The sequence below is a fragment of the Muntiacus reevesi genome, chromosome 2 (assembly GCF_963930625.1).
Source record: "Muntiacus reevesi chromosome 2, mMunRee1.1, whole genome shotgun sequence".
In the NCBI taxonomy this organism is placed as follows: domain Eukaryota; kingdom Metazoa; phylum Chordata; class Mammalia; order Artiodactyla; family Cervidae; genus Muntiacus; species Muntiacus reevesi.
In genome coordinates this window covers 33291349-33309082 of record NC_089250.1, presented here as the reverse complement: position 1 = coordinate 33309082, position 17734 = coordinate 33291349, and the positions used below count along the sequence as shown (strand labels likewise).

Below are 17734 nucleotides of genomic sequence, written 5' to 3'. Positions count from 1 at the left end.
AAACAGAAAGAATAAAAGGAGATTTTTGACTCACTAACATTTTTGAAATGTTTGAAAACTGCTTTTGGGAAAGCAATATAGCTTTTGCTTAGAAATAGAAATACAGCACATTTTCATTTAAAAATATCCCTGCATTTTTTGGGGGCGGGGGGGGAGAAACGTGTTTCATAAACCTCTTAAAACTGAGCATGATTGTCAGTTCTGAAGTTTTCCTGCTAAGCATTCATTAATGGGCGGCCGTGTCACCTGTGACCAGGGCTAAGGGCATAGCCCCGGGCTCCCACCCCTGCTTCTGAGTCCCCAGCAGAGGGTCAGAGTAGGGGAAGGTATGATGCTGGCTGACGTAGACTCTGACGTTGGGTAAAAATGGGAGAGAGAGAAAAAAGCAGCCAGGGAGGATTCTGGGTGGTTAGATTGATGGGGAAATCTTCCACTTCAAAAGCTCGGAGGGCCCCACAGGACTCAGGCCGGCCCAGCACCGGGGACGGAGTAGGGTCCCCAGCCCTCTGTGCCAGCTGCCACTCCTGCAGGTAGTGATGCTCTGGCTAAAAAGCTGAGTGGGTGGAGATGCCTCTGGCAGAACCTGGACCCATCCTCAGCAGAAGCTACTCACTAGGATGATCTGCTGTCGTGTAGACTATCTGCATGTCACGGTTGCCACAGGGAATGGGCACATTTATACCATTGCTGGGACCATGTTGAGGGGTGATGAGGGATGCTCCGGTTGCCCAGGTGCCCAAGGCCCTAGGGGATCAGTTTACTGATACACTGACAACTGGCACAGAGGCTGGGAAGCTCTAGCTCACAGTGCAGCCCCATCTCTGAGGATGAAAGCCTGTGTCCCTCATTGAAGGATAGGGAAGGGCAGGCATCTTCGGGGTGGCCCTGAGGTCATGGTACCAATGTCTCTTCCTGCGGTGGGAAAGCAGAGGCGGTATGAAGCCTGAAGAAGAAGATGGTGGTTCTATGAGGCCCTGGGAATCTTTGGCAGATGCCTCAAGTGGAAGGGGGCACTCCGGTGCCTGCCCTGTGCCAGAGGAGATGTGAAGGGTTCCTCCCTGAGCTCCTAAACTCTGCACCTTCCCTCCCCCTGTGAGGGGAGAGGGCCATGGGCAGAGCCTGGATCCTAGAATTGGGATCTGGAAAAAGTGGGTTGGGAGTTTCTGCTTCTCCTGTAGTTCTGCCTACAGCCATCCTCTGCTGATCTCTGAGGACGATGCCCCAGGTGAGGAGTGTGATGGGGTTTGTATTTGGTAAGGAGGAAGTGAAGGAATATCAGTGGGCCCATCCATAGAGGGAGAACGCAGCAAATACTTCACAAGGGAGGTTATCGCCTTTCCTCGTGTATAGTTTTCTAACTTAATAAAACACTTTTTTCTGTACTCCTGGTTTTCCAATCCTGAACTCTTATTTTGTTCCTCTGGGCTCTCACCCTGACTTATGACTAATACACCATCCATGAGCTAACAGTTTGCAAATGGATGTGTTCAGCCAAGTTTCTTCCCCCAAATTTCAGAAGTATACCTAATTCACTACTGGACATTATGCTTAGATGCCTAGTAGGTACCTGAGACTTCCTCATGTGTAGTTTGGCAAAGAGGAAGTCATTCCATTCACATATTGCAAGTAATCTCCCGTTTACCGAAACCTTTGGAATTAAGAGCGTTTCGTGCTCGTAGCTCACAGAATCAAGGAACGTGGTTTTCATTTATGATTGTTTTAGTAATTTCTGCCAGACTAAACAATAAAATTCTATTCTTGTTTCCAGAGTTTTACCAATGTGAAGCATACTTTATTAGACATTTTTAATACTGAGTCTCAAATAATGGTGTGGGCGATCATGACTGCGTGTCATAGCTGCAGACAGACAACTTAAGCCAGAAGACAGCTTGCAACGTTTTTCTGAGGTCTTCAGAAACACCTTCTTTCCAGCTGGGCTCAGGTGATCTTTTGTTGTTGTTTAGTAGCTAAGCTGTGTCCAGCTCTTTCGCGACCCCATGGATTGTAGCCCATCAGTCTCCTCTGTCCATGGAATTTCCCAAGCAAGAATACTGGAGTGAGTTGCCATTCTGTAATCTTTGGCATCGGATAATTTTTCTTACCTCCTAACTTTGTCCCTATCATTTATTTTACCTTTTTTTAAAATTGAAATATAGTTGATTAACAATGTTGTGTTTGTCCCAGGTATATAGTAAAATGATTCAGTTTTAGATTCTTTTCCATTATAGGTTCTTCTTAGATTCTCTTCCATTATAGGTTATTAAAATATACTGAGTATAGTTCCCTATGCTATACAGTAGGACCTTGTTGATTTTCTATTTTATATATGGTAATGCATATGTTTAATCCCAACCTTCTAGTTTATAGATACTCCATGACCCTGCCCTTTCCCCTTCGGTAACTGTAAGTTTGTTTTCTATGTCTGTGAGTCTATTTCTATTTTGTAAATAAGTTCATTTGTATCATTTTTTTTAGATTCCCCATATAAGTGCTATAATATTTCATTTGCCCCTACCATTTCTAATAAAACCTGAATTACTTCCAGATTTCATGACCAATCATACCAGGCTGGGATGCAGCTGAACGGGGATGGCCAGAAAGATCCATTAGTAGAGATTCAGTTAGCAGATCCTACAGCTCCTAGGATCCAGAGCCGCTGGGCAGGTGGGGACCAGAGCTCCAGGTGGGAGAAGCAGAGCCCAGGAGTCCTGAAGCGGAGCATCAGGCCTGGGAAGCAAGACCCCAAGGCCAGGAACTTGCAAAGTGAAGATGCAGCTGAGTAGAAACCAAAGGGCATGAGAGGCAGGGCTGGGAAAGGCCTGGGGTGCCTGCAAACGGGTGGAGCTGGAGACTAGGCTTTGTGCCACTACGCTCTCCCTTTGCAGCTAAATCGAGTCCCGCCTTGGAGACTGGCAGGTGCCAGAGCTCAGCCAGCCCCATAGTCCGAGCAACATGTGGATGTCCCACGTGGCAGCGGTTCAGAGGGAGGCATGAGGCAGTTCTTGGTGATGGTTGTAAGCATCCTTATTACCCCCCAATGCTTCTAACACAGACGAATGACACAGAAGTAGGAACGCCCATATCAGATGCAGCAACGTATGACGTATGGGGGAAACCCATATTACAGATGCAGTGACGTATGAGGTAGATGTAGGGATGCCCGTGTCACAGACGTAGTGACCTGTGATGTAACTGTGGGGACGCCCATATCACAGACACAGTGACGTATGAGGTAGCTGTGGGGATGCCCATATCACAGATGCAGTGACATATGACATAACTGTGGGGACACTCGTATCACAGACGTAGTGACGTATGATGTAGATGTAGGGACACCCCTGTCACAGACATACTGACGTATGAGGTAGCTCTGGGGACACCCGTATCACAGATATAGTGACCTGTGACGTAACTGTGGGGACGCCCATATCACATATGCAATGACGTATGATGTAGATGTAGGGATGCCCGTGTCACAGGCGTAATGACGTATGACGTAACTGTGCGGACACCCGTATCACAGACGCAGTGACGTATGACGTAACTGTAGGGACACTCATATCACAGACACAGTGACGCCTGAGGTAACTGTGCGGATGCCCATATCACAGACGCAGTGACATATGAGGTAGCTGTGGGGATGCCCGTATCACAGACATAGTGACATTGCTGTGGGGACGCCCATATCACAGATGTAGTGACGTATGACACAGAGGTAGGGACGTCCGTGTCACAGACATAGTGACGTATGATGTAGCTGTGGGGATGCCCTAACATAGACGTAGTGCCTGTGATGTAGCCGTGGTGACTCCCGTAACACAGACGAAGTGACATGTGACGTGGCTGTGGGGACTCCCGTAACACAGACGTAGAGATATATGACGTAGGGACATATGACGTAGGTGTGGTGACACCTGTAACAGGCGTAGCAAGGTAGTGACGTAGACATCAGGACACCTGTGTCACCACATGCGAGGAATTCTAAGTGAACCAAGATGAAGAAGGAAAGTCACACCTAACTGGCGCAGGTAAGGAAGAAGTAACACTCCACTGGGTGATGGGGAAGCAGTGGTATAGCAGGTGAACTTTGGGGAGAGATGGAAATAAACTTCAGAGCAGGAAAGCAGGAAGGAATGGTTCTTGGAAGGCATGCTGCGATCAAGAGGTGTTGGCGGCTGAAGGGAAATGGTGTTGGGTGTCAGCCCCACAGGACTCACCTGGTGGCCCGAGGGCTGAGCTAGGGGTGGAGGATGACCATTCTGTCCTCACCTGCAATTCCTTCCAGGCTCAGAGGTGAGGAGCTCCAAATGAGAAAACTGGGAAGAAGGAAACAGAAATTCAGCGCGTGATGGGATGGCGGTTGGGTCCATCCACCAAACACCACGGTGCCCCTGTGCACCCAGCACTGCACCAAGTCCAAGGACCTGACAGGTAAGGATGGGCATTACTCTCAAGGAACTGATGCAAACATGGGAGGTGGGGGGAATGCAGACAGAACTGCACCTGTGAGGATGGGTGAGCCAGGATCCCAGTGGGCAGTGAGAAGGGAAGTTTATTCTCGCTGCAGTTTCCCTTTAGAGCATTTGGTGGGTGAAAACCAGGTGCCCATTATTCTCCTGGTACCATTTAGATATAAGAAATGTCCCAGTCACTTAAATCTCAAAGCATCACTTCATTTTAGTAATTAATGTGGCCAATCTCCTGTGATAATCAAAAGCGTCACACTTCATTTCACCCAGAAAACTCCGCCTGCCTCTCCCCCTTGCATGGACTGCAGGATGAGGTCAGCAGGAGCAAAGTGCCCCTACCCACCAGTGCAGCCCCAGCTGTGGTTCTGACTTCTTCCAGTGGTGGGTGTCTGCTTGGCCCTCCTCCTGCCCTCTGGAAACCCTGGGAGCCTTCTGCCCCTCAACGCTGAGGGCTAGCCAGTCCCCAGGCGGCTGCCTCTCCCGGTTGGCTGTCAGAGTGGCTGATCCGCCAGGCTCTCCCTCCAGACTCCATCAGACTTCAGCCCACTGTGTCCCCCAGCTTCGGGGACATAGTTTAAACCTCCACATGCTTCCTCAAAGCCCCTGCATGTTGTTTTGAGGGAGACATGCCATTCTTCCAAGTGGAACCGACAGGTTAGCTTTCTTCCTCCAAATTCTGTTCACAGCAGTTCTTTTCTTGGCCCTTTAGCTATCTGGTATAGTCTGGAGGTGGGTGGTGGACTGACAGTAGAAAACTGGTTTTCATAAGCATTCCTTGCAAATCTTGCAGTTCACTTTGGAATTTTTTTTTAACAAAGAAAATGGTTTTATTTCTGATATTACACACACAGTTTATTATACATGACCCTGGTGCTAAGTGTGAAACTGAAGAATTCACGTGCACATTTTGGAATATTTGATCTATTGCTTGTGGCCTTACTGGAAACTGAGACTAAAAGTTCCAACATAACATCCTTAGTGCATCCATTTCTTCCCGCAGAGCATGGGATATACAGAAAATGGTAGCATTTGTGAGGTACTCTAGGGTCTATGGATGTGCTATTGGTAGCTGAAGGGGACTGGCCAGGGGCTCCAGCTACTCTAGGCCCAATTGGACAGTTCAAGGGCACACCTAGGATCTATTTGCTCACACAATGTACTACTTCACTTTGGTTGGGAAGCTGTGCACTAGGTTGTGCATGAGGCTGAAAGTGATGCAGAAGAGTCAGTGATTCATTTGAGCTGTACGGTGGTGGTGATGCCTGAGCTGGGTTTTGAAGAATGAAGAGGAGTTCCCCTAGGCAGCCAAGTAGGGTAAAGGCATTCTGAGTAACTCAGTAATTGGTGCACCTGGAGAATTCAAGGGTGTGCTAGGTAGAAAGGAATGTGGTTGGTCAACAGGCTGGAGACTTCCATCCTGGGCAGTCCTTTTCCCCAAGACCGAGAGACATTCTTGCAGCAGTTTCTGTCACTAAGCTTCATTCTTGGCTACTTTTTTTTTTTTTTTAAGGTCTTCTTTATAATTCACATCTAGTGAATTTTCAGGTTCTGCTGGTTTCACCTTTTAGCCCTTTTTCACAAGATCCCCTCCCCTCCTTCTCCATACTTGCTGCCATGGTCTTCCTTCTCCCACCTTGTAAAGCAGGACCTTCATCCCATCTCCCTTGCCCACCTGCCCCTCTCCCAGTCCATTTTGTGCACTACGACCAGTGATGTGAAAACATCAAGGCAAGCTTAATCCCCACCCCACCCCCTGATCATTTGACATCTCATTCTGTGGAACTACCCTGCCTTGCCACAAGTCCATCCATATCCCCACACTCTAGAACCTTCCACCTGTGAGACCTCCCTGCCTACCTCTCCCCTCTCCCCGGGCCCACTCTGCTCCAGCCACACCAGTGTCCTGGCTTGTCCTCAAATTGGCCAAGTACAGCTGCCTCAGGGCCTTTGCACTTGCTCTTCCCTATTCTCAGATAGCTTATTTCTCAGGGGTGTGTGTATGTGTGTGTATGTGAGCGCGCATGTGCATGCACATGCTCAATTGCTCAATTGTGTCCAACTCTTTGTGACCCCATGGACTGCAGCTCACCAGTCTCCTCTGTCTGTGGGATTTTCCCAGCAAGAATACTGGAGTGGGTTGCCGTTTCCTCCTCCAGGGGATCTTCTTCAGATATTCAAAGCTTTCTCCTTTGACATCTTCAAAGTCTTAAACACCACTTTATAAGAGACCATCTGTAAACAATAGCAACCCCACCTCAGACACCCCTACCCCCTCTGCCGACTTTATCTTCTTCCAGAGCATCATTACCACGTGGCTGATGCATGTTTATTTGATTATTAGAATGTGAGTCTGCGAAGGTAGAGCTTGGTCCTCTTCCCTGAAGCATCCCCAGTGCCTGGCTGGCAGGAGGCTCTTGTTGGCAGTTCCGAATGATGGGCCAATAAAGAGATGTGGGAGGAGGTAGAGAATGTCTGACTCACTTCACACCCAAGGTTTCTCCAGCCTGGAAAAGTCATCTCCTTTGACATCAATCATTTATTGAAGATTGACCATATGTGGGCCTTTGTGTTAGGAATTTTACATGTATTACCTCAGTTAGCTCTGTAGTGATCTATGAAATATATATTATTTCTAGCTCCCCTTTTTAATATAATGTGGGTATTACAGTAAATTAAAACATATAACAATGCATTCAAATATACAACAACATATACTTTAAATTCCATTCACTCCCACAATTTATTTGCTTTTCCTGACCTTTTTCTGTGTACACACAAATGCATACACATAGGATTGGGACTTTGTGTTTTTACCTGCTTGATTTTTCCTTTACAAAAATGAGACCCTGCTACAGATATTGTTATACAGATATTGTAATGTGTCTCAGAGATTTTTGTCATGAAAGTTAACAAGATATATCTCACTTTTTCTCTTGACTTCTTGCAGAGGATACACCACAATGCATTCAGTTCATTCCCTACTGCTTCACATTCACATTGGGTTTTTATTTTGGTTCTACTATATTGAAAATAATTCTGTTTACAAATAATAAATGCTGGAGAGGGTGTGGGGAAAAGGGAATCCTTCTACACTGTTGGTGGGAACATAAGTTGGTACAGCCACTATGAAGAATAGTATGGAGGTTCCCCAGAAAACTAAAAATAGAGTTACTATATGATTTAGCAATCCCACTTCTGGGCATGTACTGGAGAAAACTATAATTCAAAGTGATACATGCCCCCCAGTGTTCATAGCAGCACTATTCACAACAGCCAAGACATGGAAACAACCTAAACGTCCATCGACAGAGGAATGGAGAAAGAAGATGTGGTGCATTACACAATGGAGTACTACTCAGCCTCAAAAAGAATAAAATGATGCCATTTGTGGCATCACTGATGTAAAGTAATGCTCAAAATTCTCCAAGCCAGGCTTCAGCAATACATGCACTGTGAACTTCCAGATGTTCAAGCTGGTTTTAGAAAAGGCAGAGGAACCAGAGATCAAATTGCCAACATCCGCTGGATCATCAAAAAAGCAAGAGAGTTCCAGAAAAACATCTATTTCTGCTTTATTGACTATGCCAAAGCCTTTGACTGTGTGGATCACAATAAACTGTGGAAAATTCTGAAAGAGATGGGAATACCAGACCACCTGACCTGCCTCTTGAGAAACCTGTATGCAGGTCAAGAAGCAACAGTTATAACTGGACATGGAAGAACAGACTGGTTCCAAATAGGAAAAGGAGTACGTCAAGGCTGTATATTATCACCCTGCTTATTTAACTTATATGCAGAGTACATCATGAGAAATGCTGGGCTGGAAGAAGCACAAGCTGGAATCAAGATTGCTGGGAGAAATATCAATAACCTCAGATATGTAGATGACACCACCCTTATGGCAGAAAGTGAAGATGAACTAAAAAGCCTCTTGATGAAAGTGAAAGGGGACAATGAAAAAGTTGGCTTAAAGCTTAACATTCAGAAAACTAAGATCATTGCATCTGGTCCCATCACTTCAAGGCAAATAGATAGGGAGACAGTGGAAACAGTGTCAGACTTTATTGTTTTGGGCTCCAAAATCACTGCAGATGGTGACTGCAGTCATGAAATTAAAAGATGCTTACTCCTTGGAAGGATTATGACCAACATAAAAAGCAGAGACATTACTTTGCCAACAAAGGTCCATCTAGTCAAGGCTATGGTTTTTCCAGTGGCCATGTATGGATGTGAGAGTTGGACTGTGAAGAAAGCTGAGCACAGAAAAACTGATGCTTTTGAACTGTGGTGTTGGAGAAAACTCTTGAGAGTCCTTTGGACGGCAAGGAGATCCAACCAGTCCATCCTAAAGGAGATCGATCAGTCCTGAGTGTTCATTGGAAGGACTGATGCTGAAGCTGAAACTCCAGTACTTTGGCCATCTCATGCGAAGAGTTGACTCATTGGAAAAGACCTTGATGCTGGGAGGGATTGGGGGCAGGAGAAGGGGATGACAGAGGATAAGATGGCTGGATGGCATCACCGACTCGATGGACATGGGTTTGAGTGGACTCCAGGAGTTGGTGATGGACAGGGAGGCCTGGCGTACTGCGATTCATGGAGTCACCAAGAGTCGGACACGACTGAGCGACTGAACTGAATTGAACTGAAGTACTCAGAGATTATTGTACTAAATGAAGTAAGTCATAAAGAGAAAGATATACTATATGATATCACTTTTATGTGGAATCTAAAATATTACACAAAGAAACTCTCTATGAAACAGAAACTGACTCAGAAATAGAGAACAGACTTGCTGTGGCCAAGGGGGAAAGGGTGGGGGAGGGACGGAGTAGGAGTTTGGGGTCAGAAGATGCAGGTTAGTATATATAGAATGGATAAACTACAAAGTCCTATTGTATAGCACAGGGAACTATATTCAGTATCTTGTGGTAAACCATAATGGAAAAGAATATTTTAGAAAGAACTGAATCACTTGGCTGTATAGCGGAAATTAGCACAACATTATAAATCAATTATACTTCAATTTTAAAAAATCAAAAACAATTCTATAATAAAAATCTGTCTTCCTATATTTTTCAATCAGGCTGAGGTAGATTATTACATATCAGGAGGGAGATTCTATACAAAATTCCTAGGTCAGCAAATATGCATATACTAATGATGTACTGGGCTTCCCCAGTGGCTCAGCGGTGAAGAATGTGCCTGCCAATGCAGGAGATGCGGGTTTGATCTCTGGGTTGGGACGATCCCCTCGAGAAGGAAATGGCAACCAGTTCCAGTATTCCTGCCTGGGAAATCCCATGGACACAGGAGCCTGGAGGGTTACAGTCCAGGGGGTCACAATAGAGTCGGACACGACTGAGCGACTAAGCAACAACAAGTTGATGTAATAGGGTCTGGTCCTGTGGCTGTGGTCTCTGCAGTAGAGGTAACCAGTGCCTCACTCACATCCCTCCACTCACCATCACCAGGTAGGGTGCCCCACCTCTGCCTGAGGCTTCCCAGGGCCACCAGAGCTTCTCTTGTCTTTGTGTAAGCCAAGGAACAAATGCCCCAGAGCAGATTTCAATCAGTGACCCACAGGAGCTAATGGACATGCACCCGTTGAAGGGTTAACTCTGTGTTTTGATTTTTTCACTGGATCCCAGCCATTCTTTTGCTCTCGGTAGTAACTTGATTGACAGCACACTCTAGATTGACAGCCTTCCCCTTCCTGGCTCCCTTCCTCCATCCCCTACTCAGGTTTCTCAAGTTCAACTCCCAAATGAACCCTCACATTCAAGTCTTTGTCCTGATGTCTGTTTCTGGAGAGTCAGAACTAAGACACTCATTTATTTCTGGGGGGAAAAAAGAGTTTATTCTCTAAGTAAAGGTGATGCATGAACCTGGTATTTTTTAAATATAAAGAGATAGAAAATGAATGGTAAACATCTTTCCTCTTCCAACTTCTAGTCTCTCTACCCAACAGTACTGGCCACAGCACCCTTTATTTCTTTCCAGATAAAACACATCATTATACAAATATATATACATATCCTTTTAAATTTACATAAGTGGGGTAATTCTAAACACTATGCCTGGTATCTTTTTTTCCACTTAATGATGTAATCTTGGAAACCATTTTTATTTGCACATGCAGATCTTTAAATAACAGTTTAATGGTCTTATATTCTGTGGCAATCCCATAGGTTTCTAACCAGCTTCCTAATAAGTGAGTGATAGTTGCTCAGTCATGTCTGACTCTTTGTGACCCCATAGACTTGTAGCCTGCCAGGTTCTTCTGCCCATGGGATTTCTCCAGGCAAGAATACTGGAGTGGGTTGCCATTTCCTTCTCCAGGGGCTCTTCCCAACCCAGGTATTGAAACAGGTCTCCCTCATATCAGGCAGATTCTTTACCGTCTAAGCCACCAGGGAAGCCCAAGCTTCCTATTAAAGAACATTTATTGTTTCCAATATTATGAATGTACCACCATGCTGTGAAAAAAAGATTTTGTACACAGACCTTAGTTCAATCTTAAAATTTTAAATAAATTCATAACAAAACTGTTGTGTCAAGAGATATATATTTTTATACTTATTTTTCTGTTTTAAATGTTACTGTTTTCCCCTCTTCAAGTTGATTGCATTGATTTACACTCTGATCAACAGTGTGTAAATCTCTGTTTACCATGGCTTCCCCCACACTGGGGTTATCAAACATTTTAATGTTTACTAATCTGTGAGGTGAAAAGGTTATCTCATCATCTTATTGTGATCTCTACTTGTTCATTTCCTTGACTCATTTTTCAATTGTATTTTTGTCTTCCTTTTGATTTCTAAGAGCTTTTAATTAATTTTCTATTGAGGTAACATTGCTTTACAACATTACATAAGTTTCATGTGTACAACATGTGTACAACATTATATTTCTACTTCTGTGTACCTTAGAGCAAGCTCATGACCAAAATTTTAGTGTCCAGCCATTACCATATGAATGACCCTATTTATCCATTTCGCCATCTTATCCCCCTTACACCACCCCTTCCCTGCTGGTAACCACTACTCTGTTCTCTGTATCAACCTTTTGTTTTTGTTTGGTTTGATTTCTTTACTTATTTTGTTAGTTTTATAAACTCGACCTATGAGTGAAATCATACGGTATTTGTCTTACTTTGTCTACTTATTTCACTTAGCATAGTACCATCAAGGTCAAATGCGAGATTTTATCTTTTTTATGGTTGAGTAGTGCTGTGTATATGTGTGTGTGCTCACTTAGTGTCCAACTCTTTGCAACCACATGGACTGTAACCCGCCAGGATCCTCTGTCCATGAAATTTTCCAGGCAAGAAGACTGGAGTGGGTTGCCATTTCCTCCTCCAGAGGTTCTTCCTGACCCAGAGATTGAATCCTCGTCTTTTGCATCTCCTGCATTGGCAGGTGGATTCTTTACCACTGACCACCTGGGAAGCCCCACGGTTGAGTAGTATTCCATCATATATGTACACTGTATCTTCGGTATCCATTCGTTATTTGATGGGCACTTAGGTTGTTTCCAAATCTTGGCTATTGTGAATAATGCTGTAATTTACATGGGTGTGCATGTATCTTTTCTAATTAGTTTCTAAGTGCTTTTATATCAGGTATGGCTATTAACCTGCTAGATAACAGTACTTAATTTTATTTTCTCCCATTCTATGACTTTCCTTGAACTTTTGAGTAATGATGTATTTTTTTTGGATATATTTTCTTATACAAAGGTCTTAAATTATTAAATCAAGTCTGTTCATCCTTTTTTTTTTTCATAGTTTCTCAGTTCAGTTCAGTTCAGTTGCTCAGTCGTGTCTGACTCTCTTCGACCCCATGAATCGCAGTATGCCAGGCCTCCCTGTCCATCACCAACTCCCGGAGTCCACTCAAACCCAGAGTCGGTGATGCCATCCAACCATCTCATCCTCTGTCATCCCCTTCTCCTCCTGCCCCCAACCCCTCAATTCTATACTGTTCTTAAGATGTCTATCCTGCCCCCAAAACATTCAACTACCTCCTAATTCTTTAAGATTTATATTTTTGCATTTAGATCACTACTCCAGTTGGAGTTTATTTTTCTGAGTGGTGTTGGCTGTTAGAAGCAACTATAGAGAAATGGAAGTGAGGCAGAGAAGACAGGCCGAGCAGAGAATGCTAGGCAGTGACAGCGGGGAGTCGCCATGGATCAGAACCAGCTGACAGCCTTCCTTGGGAGAGTGAACTCCATCCTTTTTAAGGACTCTTATCTGTGGTGCAAAGGAGCCAGTTCATTCTAGCTCCAAGGGCCAAACTATTACATTATTATAAGTTAAATCTTATAACATTATAATTATATTTTTTGAAAGGTAAAATTATTCCAAGTTTATCACTTCCTCCTGATTATTTTACTATGTTTTACTGTTACTTGTGTTCCTGAGGTTATTTCTATCATATGTGTATGGTGGAAATATAATGGTGATGTCATGTTGGAAGCTTGAATAGGTCATAGAGGGAGTATTTACACCATGGAAACTGGCAAAGCTACAAGTCACGGTCTTTCCCCCCCCCCCCCCCCCCTCTTTGGGGATCCAGTTGGTAAGCATTTCCCAGCACACCACTGACTTAGCCCTTTTCAGAGAGGAGGCTGGCATGTCAGAGAGGAAACTAAAGCATCAGTTATGGAGTCAGACTGGAGGACACTGAGATCCATTCCAGTCCTAACATTCTATGATTCTTTGATGCTTGTAATTACTCTCAATGGCTATATTGCTAGAGGGGAATTTAGCTCAGAAAAACCTGCTTTTAGGGGATTTCGCCATAGTTTCCACATTCTGAAACTGGATCTCATTTTAGTGTAATTCAGTCCCTTGATGAATCCTGTAGAGGATTCTTCCCTGTGATGCCTCCAATCTGGATTCCAGTGCAGCAACTCGGAGCTCTAGATAGAATTATTAACCATTGTCCATCTGTTTTGCATTTGATATTGTGTTCGTCAAAGATTTGACTCTCTCTTTAAAGTAGTCAAAATGAACTGACCACTTTACTTCCTCCCTGACCACATGGCAGCTCATATCTAGTAGAAAGCAAAAGAAGGCTAGGGGAAAGAGGAACAAAAGATGAGCTTTGGATCTTACTCCAACTCTTGAAGCAACGAAAGCATTATTTACCCTGGTTAAAAACGAAGGCCTTTGTTTGGTATTCATAACTCAGTTTTTCAGATAAAGATAACATTTAAAAGATGCATGAAATTCATTGGAAAAAATGTAACATTCAAGGAGCTCTTATATGATCTTAGGAGAACCTTCTCACTTGGATTAGGAGAAAGTTACTTTTTTCTGCTTCAGTGTTTTCTTTTAAAGACAAGAGATCTTTTAAAAGTGTTTAGCACACATTTAGAAATCTCTACAGAATCAATGACAACATTAATTTATCCTGAAACAAATCCATCTACCATATTAATAATGTTTAGAGGGCTCCTTCCATCAAGAATTTTATTTCTCTTTCACAAATACACCATAGAAGTCATTTTGCTCCCATTTCACAGATAGTCAGACTGGTCTATTGACAGTCCCCCAAGCATTCTAAACTAATTTCCAATTTCTCCCTTTTCCCTCTTTTTGCCTAAAATTCTGTCTCTCCGCTTTTCATGTAATCATCTCAATTCTTTATGATCCCATGCAGTCTTTATTTAATTATTCCCCAGTTCAGCGATGCATTGGTTTCAGGACTCACAACTCCTGCCTTCTGTACCACTCATTTGGTGCCTTATCATACCTTCCCTTGTGACTTACTGTTGTTAACTCCATTTCTCCTGAGTATGGTTTTACTCCAGCATTTAGACAAGAGGTTTTTATTCTGGGATGTGTGGACCCCTAAGACTCCAGGGAAACTGGGGATATTATGAAATTATAAGTAAAATTTTGTGTGTATGTGCCTTTTTAGGGGCAAAAAATTATCTTTCATCAGGTTCTCCAAGGGGTTTTTGACCCGAGAGTTCCATGTCTTGGAGGACAGAAACTAGATGATACATTTTATTGTATTTTTTGCAATATATTCAATAAATCAGCTCAGTAACTGAATGTGCACAGGGTTGATTTAATGTTTCCACTTCTTTGCTATAAATCAATCTCTTCTTTTCCAAACTAAGAAAGAGGAACAACATGGCTTGTCTGTTTCCACTTCACAGTTCAGCACATATGAAGATAATAGATGTTTAAACATTTTGAAAAACACAAAACAATACAATTATGAGAGCTCCCCTTGAGACATAGAATATGGGACTTCTGCATTCATGAAAATCTCTCTCATTCATTTACCTTTTATGAAACTTCTTCCAAAGAAGCAGAGCTTGGAAAATGTTTTCCCCTCGATACAGAGAGAAGGCTGGCATGTCAGAGAGGAAACTCGATATGAAGCAATCCACCAGGTGAAGGATTCATTAATTCACTCTCCCTTCATTAATGATTTTTATTTCCTTATTAACTCTCATTCTCTCCCATACTATTTCCATTCTAATTCTGGGTGTGTTCAGTATTCTCTCAGACACTCCTTGCAACAGCCTAGCCTCTCATTTCCTGAACCTTCTCTCCTCCAATAATGTGACCTTTTCCCCCACTCATGCCCTCACTCCCATGGTCATACCTAGACTTTGTCTTTACCTTGTCTACACTCCTCCTGTGTAGGTAGAATAATGACACTGCCCCTCCCCCCCCCACCCACACACCCAAAGATATCTATGTTCTGATTCCTAGAATCTGTGAATAAGGCGCATTAGATGGCAAAGAGGGATTAAGGTTATAAAGCAGCTGACCTCACAGAGAAAGTATCCTGCATTACCCAGATGGGCCTCAGACAACCACAAGAACCCTTTAATGTGGAAAAGGGAAGTCGAAGAGGATGTCAGAATGATGCTATGTGAGAAGAACGTGACGCACTATTGCCAGCTTTGAAGATGAAGCAAGAGGACCACAAGCTGAGGAATGTGGGTGACCTCTGTGGGCTGGAAAAGGCCGAGGTGTGGACTTGCCCCTGAAGCCTCAAGAAAGGAACACAGCCCAGCCAACACAATGCCTTCAGCCCATCATTGAAACCCACTTCGGAATGCTGACCTCTAAGAATGATAAAAATAATACATTTGTATTGTTTTATTTTATTTTTTCAAATATTTATTTATCTATTTGGCTGCATCAGTCTTATTTGCAGTATGTGGGATCTTTGTTACGTCATGTAGGACTCTCTAGTTGTGGTGTGAGGGCTTAATTATCCCATGGCATGTGGGATCTTAGTTACCTGACCAGGGATCGAACCCATGTCTCCTGCATTGGCAGGTTGATTCTTAATCACTGAAATGCCAGGGAAGTCCCTCATTTGTATTGTTTTAAGCCAATAAATTGTGATAACCTATGACAGCAGCAATAGGAAACCAGCATATCTTCCTTCCATTGGCAAATGAAGTCCAGTTTGCCTTCAGGCAACCCACTCTCCTATCTTTACAGTTCACACCCTCTAGGACTCAATTCTAGCAATGCTTTGACCCCACTAAGACCTATAGTCCATTGATCCTATAACCTATGATCTCACTCCATATGTCCTGCTTCCCCGAGAAAAATCCCAACTCTCATTGAATCCAACCCTCCGACTGTATTGTACTTGAACCTGGGGACTTAGCGTGGGTGGAGAAAAAACACACAACCATCTTTCAGACTCAAGAAGGACCTCTGTGTGCCTGCAAATCCCTAAGAGGATTCTGTGATCCCTTCACCCTCTTGCTCTCCTAGGAGAAAGTTTCACAACCTCTTTTCTCTCTGAAGTGAAAGTCACTCAGTTGTGTTGACCCTTTGCAACCCCATAGACTATACAGTCCATGGAATTCTCCAGGCCAGAATACTGGAGTGGGTAGCTATTCTTTTCTCCAGGGGATCTTCCCAACTCAGGGATCAAACCCAGGTCTCCCACATTGTAGGTGGATTCTTTACTAACTGAGCTATCAGGGAAAACCTCTCTTCTCTGGAAATCATCAGATCCTCTTTCTGCAGATCTCCAAATTCACCCTTTGCTGACTTTGTGTGAATGTGACCTTTCTATTCCAGTGAGAAAGTAGACAGTCAGAAGAGGGCTTCCTCACACCCTACCATCTCACCTACCTACCCACTCATCTACACTGCCTTCTTTCCCATAACTGCAAACCATCTCTGACAGTGTCTACCTAAGCTCTGCCCCTTCAGAGGAACAGAGGATCAGCCCCATTACATCTCTCCAGCTTCTGTTTCCTTTTGTTCCCATAAAGTCACCCTTCATGGGATCCTGTCTTCAGCACCTGAAGAGCCTGCTATTCACCACGCGCCCCCCCCCCCCCGCCCCCAGTATCCTCTTTTGGCCCCATGTCCCCTCTTCTGTTACTGCCATGTTCCTCTTCTCCCATCTTCTCTTGAACTACTTGGGTCAGCCCTGCATCCTTGCCCCTGAAACTGCCCTTGATTATGTTACCAGGGCTTCCCCATGGCTGAATCCAGTGGTCAGTTCTTGGTTGCATGGGACTTGGCCTGTCGGCAGCACCTGGCATCACCTCTGGCCTGAATTATCAGCAAGTGTTCTGAAACAGTCTCCCAGCTCTGTTTAGCTGCTCTGGGTCTGTTTTCTACTCAGCAATCAGAGTGCTCCTGTGTTGTTTTGTTTTCAGTAGATAGGGTCCTGTCACCCCTCAGGTAATAACCAGCCAAAGCATCTCAGCTCATTCCAGATACAAGCCAAGGTCCTGACGTTGGTCCACAGCATGCCATACAGGAGCGGGTCACTTCCCTGGCCTCACCTGCTGACATTTCTTTCCTGCTCCCTCTGTGCTAGCCTCGGGGTCTTCTTGAGGCTCCTTAGACACACACGATGCCTGTTCCCCTCAGAGACTCTGCCCCTGGAGTGTCTGCCCCTGGAGCAGCACAACCCTCCCCTTCTTCCTTGAGGTCTCTGCTCACCTTATCACAGTGGCCTCCCCGACACCATCCACAACTAAACAATAACACCCTTGGCTCACCCCTAGCTGCTTTATTCCATGCTATATTTTTTTCATAGCACTTATCACTATCTGAGATTTCACATATATATGTATATATAATTTAATATTTACATTAAGTTTAGATTTGATAGTTAATAATTTGATTAGTTAACAAACATATTTAAAATATCTACTATTGTTAAGTTATATATAATATTACAGTATATACTATTATGTAATAGATTGAAAGTGTTAGTTGCTCAGTTGTGTCTGACTCTTTGCGATCC

At 43.9% G+C, this 17734-nt stretch overlaps 1 long non-coding RNA gene across 1 annotated transcript in view; it reads right to left on the bottom strand.

Moving 5' to 3' along the window:
• Window positions 1–1940: 1940 nt before the first annotated feature.
• LOC136159241 (uncharacterized) overlaps window positions 1941–17734 on the bottom strand; it is a 114665-nt gene continuing 98871 nt past the window's right edge. Inside the window, exons 3-4 of the long non-coding RNA XR_010661432.1 lie at window positions 4218–4316; window positions 1941–2022 (exon numbers count right to left, since the gene is read on the bottom strand). This is a non-coding gene — a long non-coding RNA (uncharacterized lncRNA). The remainder of the gene's footprint in view (window positions 2023–4217; window positions 4317–17734) is intronic.